We start from the raw sequence: 10,622 nt of genomic DNA, 5'->3' as shown, positions 1-10,622 counted from the left end.
GAAGAAACTCAACATTACTTTACCACAAATAGGAAACAAAACAGAGAAATAAATTTATATGTATTCCGATATGTAAATTGCTTGACACAGGGAATGGACACAGCCTAGTGGTTAAGATACCTAAGTCTCACATTAGAGTACCTGGGTTCAATTCCCAGCTCCAGGTCCTGAATCCAGCTTCCTGATAATGTGGATTCTTGGAGAAAGCAGTGACACCTCAAGTAGTTGGGTTCCTGCTACCATTAAGGGAGATTGGATTGTATTCCCAGCTCCTGGCATTAACCGACCGAGTCTTGACTGTTGTGGGCATTTGAGGAGTCAACCAGAAGATGGGACTGCTGCTTCTGCCCCTCTAAGAAACATTAAAAATAATTTAAAGAAATAAAATAAAATTCTTGACCTAAGTATTTAAGAGACATCATTGAATTAGTCAGATATTTACACTTACAAGTCAAGTTCCATGACTGAAAATGACAAATGAGGTCTGATAAATATGTGTACGGTGATTTGAACATTACAGAATGTAGACATGTATCTAAACTTCAAGTTAGGTACACCTTTAGTCACCTTACCACAGATCATGGAAAACACGGTATTTGTCTTTTTGGAACTGGCTTATTTCACTAAGTATAATGGTTTCCAGTTGCATCCATTTTGTTGCAAAAGTGAGGTTTTTTTTTTTTAAACCACTGAATAGTATTCTATAGTGTATATATACCATGATTTCTTTATCCAGTTATCAGTTGATGGACAGCCTGGTTGATTTCATAAAATATAATATATAGAAGTGAAATTGACATTGTGAGTTTTGATGATTGTTTATAGCCCTTGGCTCAACTGGAACAGCTCTTTCTTTTTCTTCATACTATTTGTTGCACTCTTTCCTTAGTGTAGCATTAATCTTATGAGTATGAAGTAAACTGAAAACATATCTGTAAAAGTAAAGAGTGGGAATAGGAGAGAGAGGAGGAAGAAAGTTGGGAGCTTGGGCAAGAAGGAGTGTAGGGTGGAAGTATCACTGTGTTCAGGAACCTGTATATATAGACTACATGAAATTTGCATACTTTAAATAAAATTCAAAAATAAATTAATTGAGTGGGCTCCAAGATCGTTGAATAGGAATGGAGCTCACTGATAGTTCAGGAAAATATAGTTTATTAAAAGTGGAGTTAGTGAAGTCTAAGGGAAGAGTTAGGGAAAAAAACTGTGGAGTTTCTTCTGGAATTAAAGAGACACTGTGGTTCTACATGGAGGACACGGGCACCCACAACTCGGGAGCCCAGCTGCCGAATTTTTTCTCCTCATCACCAGCGCTGGAAAGAGAGGTGAGGTGAAACCGCAGTAGCCCGAGACACTGGCAGAAAAGTGGCAGGAAGAGTCTAGAGAGAACAAGGCTTGAAGCCCCGTGGAGGAAAGTACACCAACCTAACTAGGGGAGAGAAAAAAACAAAAGTGACAGTATGGACACAATTCTCTCTCCACACACCTTACAAAGGTATGTGAGACAACCAACAGAAGGTACAACTTTTGGATTATAGCGGCTTTTCCCCCGATAACATCCTTCCCACCCACAAGCATCTCATCTCTCACACACTCTCACATCCCATTATTCATCATGATTCATTGTCAATTATCTTTATATACAGAAGATCAACTTGGTATATACTAAGTAAATATTTCAACAGTTTGCACCCACAAAGACACACAAAGTATAGAGTACTGTTTGAATAGTCCTAAACAGCACTCTGGCAAGAGAATCAGCCCTTAAGGCATTCAGATACAGCTAAAAAGTCCATGAGAGTATTTCAGGCATGGAAAGCCAAGACACGCTGCCCCCCCCCCAAAAAAAAATGACCTCAATGAAAGATCTCTGTGACTGAGATCCCAGCAGAAAGAACGGGCCATCAAAGAAGGAGGTAAGAAGGTACCTTTCTCTGAAGGGAGGAGAGAACATCCACTCTGAATATGGCCTTGTCTAAATAAGACTGGAGTTGGCTGAGGTACAATGTACCACTTTATCCATTTTAGTATTTTATTTTTGTTCTAGTACCATTGGTTGAACTCTGTAATTAACACACAATTATTCTTAGGTGTTTAAATTTTAACTGAAAAGTGATCCCTGTTAGGAATTTGGAAAACATTATGCTGAGTGAAATAAGCCAATCCCAAAGGGACAAATATCATATGTTCTCCCTGATAGGTGACAACTAACTGAGCACCAAAAAGGAAACCTGTTAAAGTGAAATGAACACTATGAGAAACGGTGACTTGATCAGCCCTCGCCCTGACTGTTGATGAACAACTTAATATGTTATCCCTCTTAGTATTTTTTTTTTGTTTGGTTGAATACTGTAATCACTACACAATTATTCTTAAGCGCTGAAACTTAACTGAAAAGTAATCGCTGTTAAATACAAGAGTAGGAATAAGAGTGGGAAGAGATGTGCAATTCGGGACATGCTCAAGCTGACTTACCTCAAACGGTAGAGTTAGAAACATACCAGGGGATTCCAATTCAATCCCATCAAAGTGGCATGAACCAATGCATCTCACCAGTCCCAGTGATCAATTTCAGGTCACAATTGATCATAATGATAGGACTAAGAGTCAAAGGGAGCACATAAACAAGACTAGTGTCTGCAAATACTAGCTGATAGAATCAAAAAGGGAGAGAATGATCCAACATGGGAAGTGAGATACACAGCAGACCCATAGAATGGCAGATGTCCTAAACAGCACTCTGGCCTCAGAATCAGCCCTTAAGGCATGCGGATCTGGCTGAAAAGGCCATGAGAGTATTTCAGGCATAAAAAGCCAAGACACTCTGGGAAAAAAAAAAAAAAAAAAACCCTAAATGAAAGATCTCCGCGAGTGAGATCCCAGTGGAAAGAATGGGTCATCAAAGAAGGAGGTACCTTTCTCTGAAGGGAGGAGAGAACTTCCACTTTGACCATGGCCTTGTCTAAATATGATCAGAGTAGGTGAACTCAGGGGGCTTCCATAGTCTTGGCAACTCATGACAAGAGCCTAGGGTGATTACTGATGCCATAAACAGGAGTGTCAATTTGTAAAGTCAACAACAGGAGTCACTGTGCACTTACTCCTCATGTAGGATCTCTGTCCTTAATGTGCTGTACATTGAGACTTAATGCTATAACGAGTACTCAAACAGTATTTTTCACTTTATGTTTCTGTGTGGGAGCAAACTGTTGAAATCTTTACTTAATGTATGGTAAACTGATCTTCTGTATATAAAGAGAATCGAAAATGAATCTTGAGGGCCGGCGCCGCGGCTCACTAGGCTAATCCTCCACCTAGCGGCGCCGGCACACCGGGTTCTAGTCCCGGTCGGGGCGCCGGATTCTGTCCCGGTTGCCCCTCTTCCAGGCCAGCCCTCTGCTGTGGCCAGGGAGTGCAGTGGAGGATGGCCCAGGTGCTTGGGCCCTGCACCCCATGGGAGACCAGGAAAAGCACCTGGCTCCTGGCTCCTGCCATCGGATCAGCGCGGTGCGCCGGCCGCAGCGCGCTGGCCGCGGCGGCCATTGGAGGGTGAACCAATGGCAAAGGAAGACCTTTCTCTCTGTCTCTCTCTCTCACTGTCCACTCTGCCTGTCAAAAAAATTTAAAAAAAAAAAAAAAAAGAAAATGAATCTTGATGTGAATGGAAGGGGAGAGGGAGTGGGAAAGGGGAGGGTTGCGGGTGGGAGGGACGTTATGCTGGGGAAGCCATTGTAATCCATAAGCTGTACTTTGGAAATTTATATTCATTAAATAAAAGTTAAAAAAAAAGAAATGTGGCAATTACATTTTTAGAAAAAAAAACATGTATTTAAGCTGAAAAATATTTTGTATAATTAAAACAAGTTTTTTTGTAGTCTCAAGTAAGTGTAAATAGGTTTAAAATTTCATGAATGTCCAAGAGTCTTTTGCAAGTCATACAAAATGTGGAAAAACTGTTTATTATGTGTTACTAGCTACCATAGTTATTGTACATTTCATCCCCCCTTACACTATACTGCTTTAATGTTTAATGGAATACTAATGCTGGATATGCTAAGCTTGTGTGTTTTGTTCCTTATAGCAATTTTATGATGAGTTGGTACTTTTTTAAGTTAAAATGAACACACTAGCAAATAAGCAGGGGTAGAACTCAGAAGTCTGACTATCAAAAAGTTATACTGGAAATAGCAAAGTCTACAACTCTGAGGTTCTATTTTAGAATCATTTAATGCTTGTAACTGTGATTCTTGAAGAAACAGAACTCTATTTATTGTTACCATTAGATAAAATGGGAGATAATATATACTTTCTTCTTATATCATTAGCAGTACACATTTGAAAATTTATCTCTTCCATCTTGTTGCAACAAGATGGACGAATCTGGAAAACATTATGCTGAGTGAATTAAGCCAGTCCCAAAGGGACAAATATCATATGTTCTCTGTGATCGGCAACAACTAACTGAGCATCAAAGGGGAAACCTGTTGAAGTGAATTGGACACTATGAGAAACAGTGACTTGATCAGCTCTTGTGCTGACTGTTGATGTACAATTTAATACTTTATCCCTTTTAGTATTTTCTCTTTGTTTTGTTCTAGTACTATCGGTTGAACTCTGTAATTAACACACAATTATTCTTAGGTGTATAAATTTAACTGAAAAGTGATCCCTGTTAAATATAAGAGTGGGAATAAGAGAGGGAGGAGATGTACAATTTGGGACATGCTCAATCGGATTTGCCCCAAATGGTGGAGTTAGAATCGTGCCAGGGGATTCCAATACAATCCCATCAATGTGGCATGTACCAATGCCATCTCACTAGTCCCAGTGATCAATTTCAGGTCACAATAGATCATAATGATAGGTCTAAGAGTCAAAGGGATCACACAAACAAGACTAGTGTCTGCTAATACTAACTGATAGAAGCAAAAAGGGAGAGAACGATCCATCATGGGAAGCGGGAAACACAGCAGACTCTTAGAATGGCAGATGTCCTAAATAGCACTCTGGGCTGAAGAGCCCATGAGAGTATTTTAGGCATGGAAAGCCAAGACACCCTGGGGGAAAAAAAAAAAAGGAAGACCTAAATGGAAGATCTCTGCAAGTGAGATCCCAGTTGAAAGAACGGTCCATCAAAGAAGGAGGTACCTTTCTCTGAAGGGAGGAGAGAACTTCCACTTTGACTATGACCCTGTTGGTATAAGATCAAAATCGACGAACTCAAAAGGCTTCCATAGCCTTGGAAACTTATGACTAGAGCCTAGGGAGATTAATGACGCCATAAACAAGAGTGTCAAATTGTTAAGTCAGCAACAGGAGTCACTTGTACTTACTTCTCATGTGGGATCTGTCCTTAATGTGTTGTCCAATGTGAAGTAATGCTATAACTAATACTGAAACAGTATTTTACACTTTGTGTTTCTGAGTGGGTGCAAACTGATGAAATCTTTACTTAATATATACTGAATTGATCTTCTGTATGTAAAGATAATTGAAAATGAATCTTGATGTGAATGGAATGAGAGAGGGAGCGGGAGATGGGAGGGGTGTGAGTGGGGGGGAAATTATGAAGGGGGAAGCCATTGTAATCCATTAACTGTACTTTGAAAATTTATATTTACTAAATAAAAAATTAAAAAAAAGAAAATTAATCTCTTAATACCAGTCTGACAAAAACTAGTGAAATAGGATAATTTGGAAAATAAACATTGAGAGCTCGAAAAAATGGGCGACTCCTTGATTCAAGTCCTCATTAAATAAGCAGGAAACTACAAAACAAAACAAAAAACCTGATAAACCAACTGACCTGAACATGCAGTGTGTAGCCAGGCTAGAAAGTGTTTTCATGGAATTTTCTTTTATGGAATGTTTTGCAGACACATCAGACAATATTTTTTTTCCTTTCAGGAGTTATCTAATTTTAACAAAACAAATAAATACTGAGGAGAAGCATAAAGAAAAGATTATCTCCCCTCTGACTTCACCATGATCTCACCACTAGATGGGATCATGAGTAACAATTTTATTTATCTTTCCATCAGTTTCTGGTTCTACAAAAAACAGATTGTTTAGTTGTTAAACAGTATTATATTGAAGAATTTATAGTAATATATTTTCCTACATAAAATATTATACCTCTTGTTTCATTATTTTTCATAAAGGTCCTATGTTGCATAATGTGATATATCAATTCTGTATTAATGGTTTTTCAATAACGTTAGGTTCTCTTCTTGCATTACCAAAATTATGCAACGAGAGTTCTCTTTCATATAGCTTTCTTTATACATGATGTTCAGATGCGTCTTTAGGATTGCTGAATAAGAGTAAGAAGTCAATTTAAATGTGCATTTATATATAATGAGTAAATAATATATTATCAGGATACTTCCAAAGCTACTGTAGCAATTCACAGTCTAACACTAATGAAAATGTCAGATTTGTCACATCTTTGCTATCACTACATATCACGTTCTCTATTATACATGCCTAATTAATGAATGAAACTACCGTACTTCATTTTCTTGCTTTCTGTTTCTTACTTTTGAAGTTTGACATATTTTTTATGCTAGGTGTCACCCAGAGTTCTGTGAGCTCTTCTAGCATATTCTCAAGCCTCAAAGGAATAGGGGGTTTTAGGAATACCCCCGCATTGTAGTCAAGTCAGAGCAGTGTCAGTCACCTAGGGATCTGATAGATTGAACTGTAAGACAACCAGCAGGTGTCTGCAGAGTTGGAGGAATGTATTTTAAAGATTTACTTATTTATTTCAAGGCAGCGTTAGAGAGAGGCAGAGACAGAGTCACAGAGCAAGAGACGGAGAGAGAGAGAGGGAGAGAAAGAGGTGGGGGAGAGAATCTTCCATCTGCTGTTTCATTCCCCAAATGAATTTATTTTCTTCTAACCATTTTATAGGCTTAGCTTCTACTTTTTGCTTGTTGTTCTATTTTGAGTTACCTTGGTATATGGTGTAAGGTAAAGTTCCACCCTCATTCTTTTGAATGTCATATACAGTTTTCCACTACCAATTTCTGGCAGAAATATTCTTTCTCCATTGAATCACCTTGGCATGCCAGTTGAAGATCATTTAACTGACTATGTATGTGAGTTTATTTCGTAGCTTTCTTTCTATCCTATCAAGTTAGTCTATATGTCGATCTTTATAACAATATCACACCATTTGGATCACTATAGCTTTGTAGTAAGTTCTGCAGTTGGGAAGTGTGATGCCTCCTACTTTGTTCTTTTCCAAGATTGTTTTGGTTTTTGGGGTCCCTTGATATTTCATAGGCATGCTGGGAGGGATTTTTTTTCTATTTCTGTAATAAATTCTCTTAGGAATGTTTGGAGAGTTAATTATATCTATAGATAACTTTGAGTAGTATTGATACATTAACAATGATCTCCCAACACAAACATGGGCTATCTTTCTCATAATAGAGGAGGCATATCATAGGGAAGGGAGTAATAAAATTTAAATGCTTGCTCTACTGTTTTCCCTGGGACTGGCTGCTGGACAAAGTTGACATGATTGGCATTTTGCGGGATAGTTCAGACTACTCATTTTAATGATCATATCTTTTTTGCTCTTGCAATGTTTGTACCACCTTCCAAGTTCTTGACATTTTGTTGAGACATTTGTATACCACCTGCTGTGCACAATTGAAGAAACCATACTCTGTGAAATTGACAGGCGCTGCTTGGCCAGTGAGCTCTGATTCATATCTTTCAGTAAGTCCTTCAGATTGCACACCCCACTGCGGTGAGCAGTCATTGTTTGGAAGGCCAAGTCTTTTAGTTTGGGGCAACTGTGTAACTTAATTATCAGCGGGAACACAGGGTACACATTTTGACTCCTGTCTGCTTCCATAGCATAGGGGCATCTGTCACAAAAGACAGTGGAACTGAATTCCACTTTTTCAACACAGGTCAATATTTTGGCCTGGGTAGCACTGTTGTGTGAACAACAGAGTGACAGCAAAGCCATTTCTGTCAGCTGATTGAAAATCATATGCTTTATCACCAACACAACTTCCACACGCTCCTCCTTGCAGTCATATTCAATGGTATTTTCATAATGTTCTACTACACAGAACACGGGTAGCATGGTTCCCTTCCTAAGGTTGGTATTCATCAGGTGGCCCGAGTATTTTACGGTACTACCTGCATTTTTGCACTTGTACTACCAAGGGTTCCTCTTCTCAGTGCGCTCTGGTTCTGTGTCAGGAGTGTAGTATGGGTTGATAGACCCTTTGTATCACTCACGTTGTTTGATATTTCTTAATGATATTTCCCCTGAGCTGTTTTATTCAAATAATTTGTACAAACTCACTGTCTAAAGATTACCACTTCAGAATGACTTCCATAGTGGCTTTACCAGTTTTGCATTCCCACCAACAGTGGGTTAGTGTCCCTTTTTCACCACATTCTCGCCAGCATCTGTTGTTGGTAGATTTCTGAATGTGAGCCATTCTAACTGGGGTGAAGAGAAACCTCATTGTGGTTTTGATTTGCATGGAAGTCAGTCTGGAGATTCCTCAGAAACCTGAAGATAACCTTACCACTCAACCCAGCCATCCCACTCCTTGGAATTTACCCAAAGAAATTAAATTGGCAAACAAACAAGCAGTCTGCACATTAATGTTTATTGCAACTCAATTCACAATAGCTAAGACCTGAATCAACCTAAATGCCCATCAACAGTAGACTGGATAAAGAAATTATGGGACATGTACTCTATAGAATACTATACAGCAGTCAAAAAAATTGAAATCCAGTCATTTGCAACAAGATGGAGGAATCTGGAAAACATCATGCTGAGTGAATTAAGCCAGTCCCAAAGGGACAAATATCATGTGTTCTCCCTGATCTGTGACAACTAACTGAACACCAAAGAGGAAACCTTTTGAAGTGAAATGGACACAATGAGAGACAGTGACTTGATCAGCTCTTGTCCTGACTGTTGATATAAAATGTAATACTTTATCCCTTTTAGTATTTTTCTTTGTTTTGTTCTAGTACTATTGGTTGAACTCTGTAATTAACACACAATTATTCTTAGGTGTATAAATTTAACTGAAAAGTGATCCCTGTTAAATATAAGAGTGGGAATAAGAGAGGGAGGAGATGTACAATTTGGGACATGCTCAATCGGATTTGCCCCAAATGGTGGAGTTAGAATCGTGCCAGGGGATTCCAATACAATCCCATCAATGTGGCATGTACCAATGCCATCTCACTAGTCCCAGTGATCAATTTCAGGTCACAATAGATCATAATGATAGGACTAAGAGTCAAAGGGATCACACAAACAAGACTAGTGTCTGCTAATACTAACTGATAGAAGCAAAAAGGGAGAGAACGATCCAACATGGGAAGCGGGATACACAGCAGACTCATAGAATGGCAGATGTCGTAAATAGCACTCTGGCCTCAGAATCAGCCCTTAAGGCATTCAGATCTGGCTGAAGAGCCCATGAGAGTATTTTAGGCATGGAAAGCCAAGACACCCTGGAAAAAAAAAGAAGAAGACCTAAATGAAAGCTCTCTGCAAGTGAGATCCCAGTTGAAAGAACGGTCCATCAAAGAAGGAGGTACCTTTCTCTGAAGGGAGGAGAGAACGTTCACTTTGACTATGACCCTGTTGGTATAAGATCGAAGTCAGCAAACTTAAAAGGCTTCCATAGCCTTGGCAACTCATGACTAGAGCCTAGGGAGATTGCTGATGCCATAAACAAGAGTGTCAAATTGTTAAGTCAACAACAGGAGTCACTGCACTTACCCCTGTGTGGGATCTCTGTCCTTAATGTGTTATCCAATGTGAAGTAATGCTATAACTAGTACTGAAACAGTATTTTACACTTTGTGTTTCTGTGTGGGTGCAAACTGATGAAATATTTACTTGATATATACTAAATCTATCTTCTGTATATAAAGAGAATTGAAAATGAATCTTGATATGAATGGAATGGGAGAAGGAGTGGGAGATGTGAGGGGTGTGGGTGTGAAGGAAGTTTTGGCAGGGAAAAAGCCACTGTAATCATAAACTGTACTTTGGAAATTTATATATACTAAATAAAAGTTTAAAAGAAATGATCACTTAAAATCTTGACAGCATATAAATAACAGAAACCAACTATAACACTGTATATCATAGAATTATTTTAGAATGATATTAAATAATAATTTTATAAGTTCTAGAAGCAAGCACAAGTAAATGAGTAGTTAAAGCATGTATATACACATATAATTTTAAAATTTGAACTTAATTCCATCCATTAAAATCACACACAAACATACTTATATATTGTATTCTTACCTATGAATACAAAAATGTCCAACACTTAAAAGAGTAAAACATTTCTTGTTTAACATCTAATCTATATTTTCTTAATGACAAAGTGGAATATTTCAAATTTATTTCTAATTATTTCTTCCTTACTACTATATTACCAAGACACCAAAAGAAGTGCCTTGCAAAAACACAGGCATGAGTTTTGTTTCTTCTGTTAATCTGTTCCAGGAATAATGTGGTTTTCTTTCTCTTTCTTTTCTCCTCTTTTCTTTCCTTTTTACTTTTATTTGCCATAGGGAGATAATTTTTAAAAATGAAAGTATTCATTTGA

The sequence above is a fragment of the Oryctolagus cuniculus genome, chromosome 5 (assembly GCF_051225735.1).
Source record: "Oryctolagus cuniculus isolate XC-2025 breed Fujian yellow rabbit chromosome 5, ASM5122573v1, whole genome shotgun sequence".
Classification (NCBI taxonomy): domain Eukaryota; kingdom Metazoa; phylum Chordata; class Mammalia; order Lagomorpha; family Leporidae; genus Oryctolagus; species Oryctolagus cuniculus.
This window is presented reverse-complemented; position numbering follows the sequence as displayed.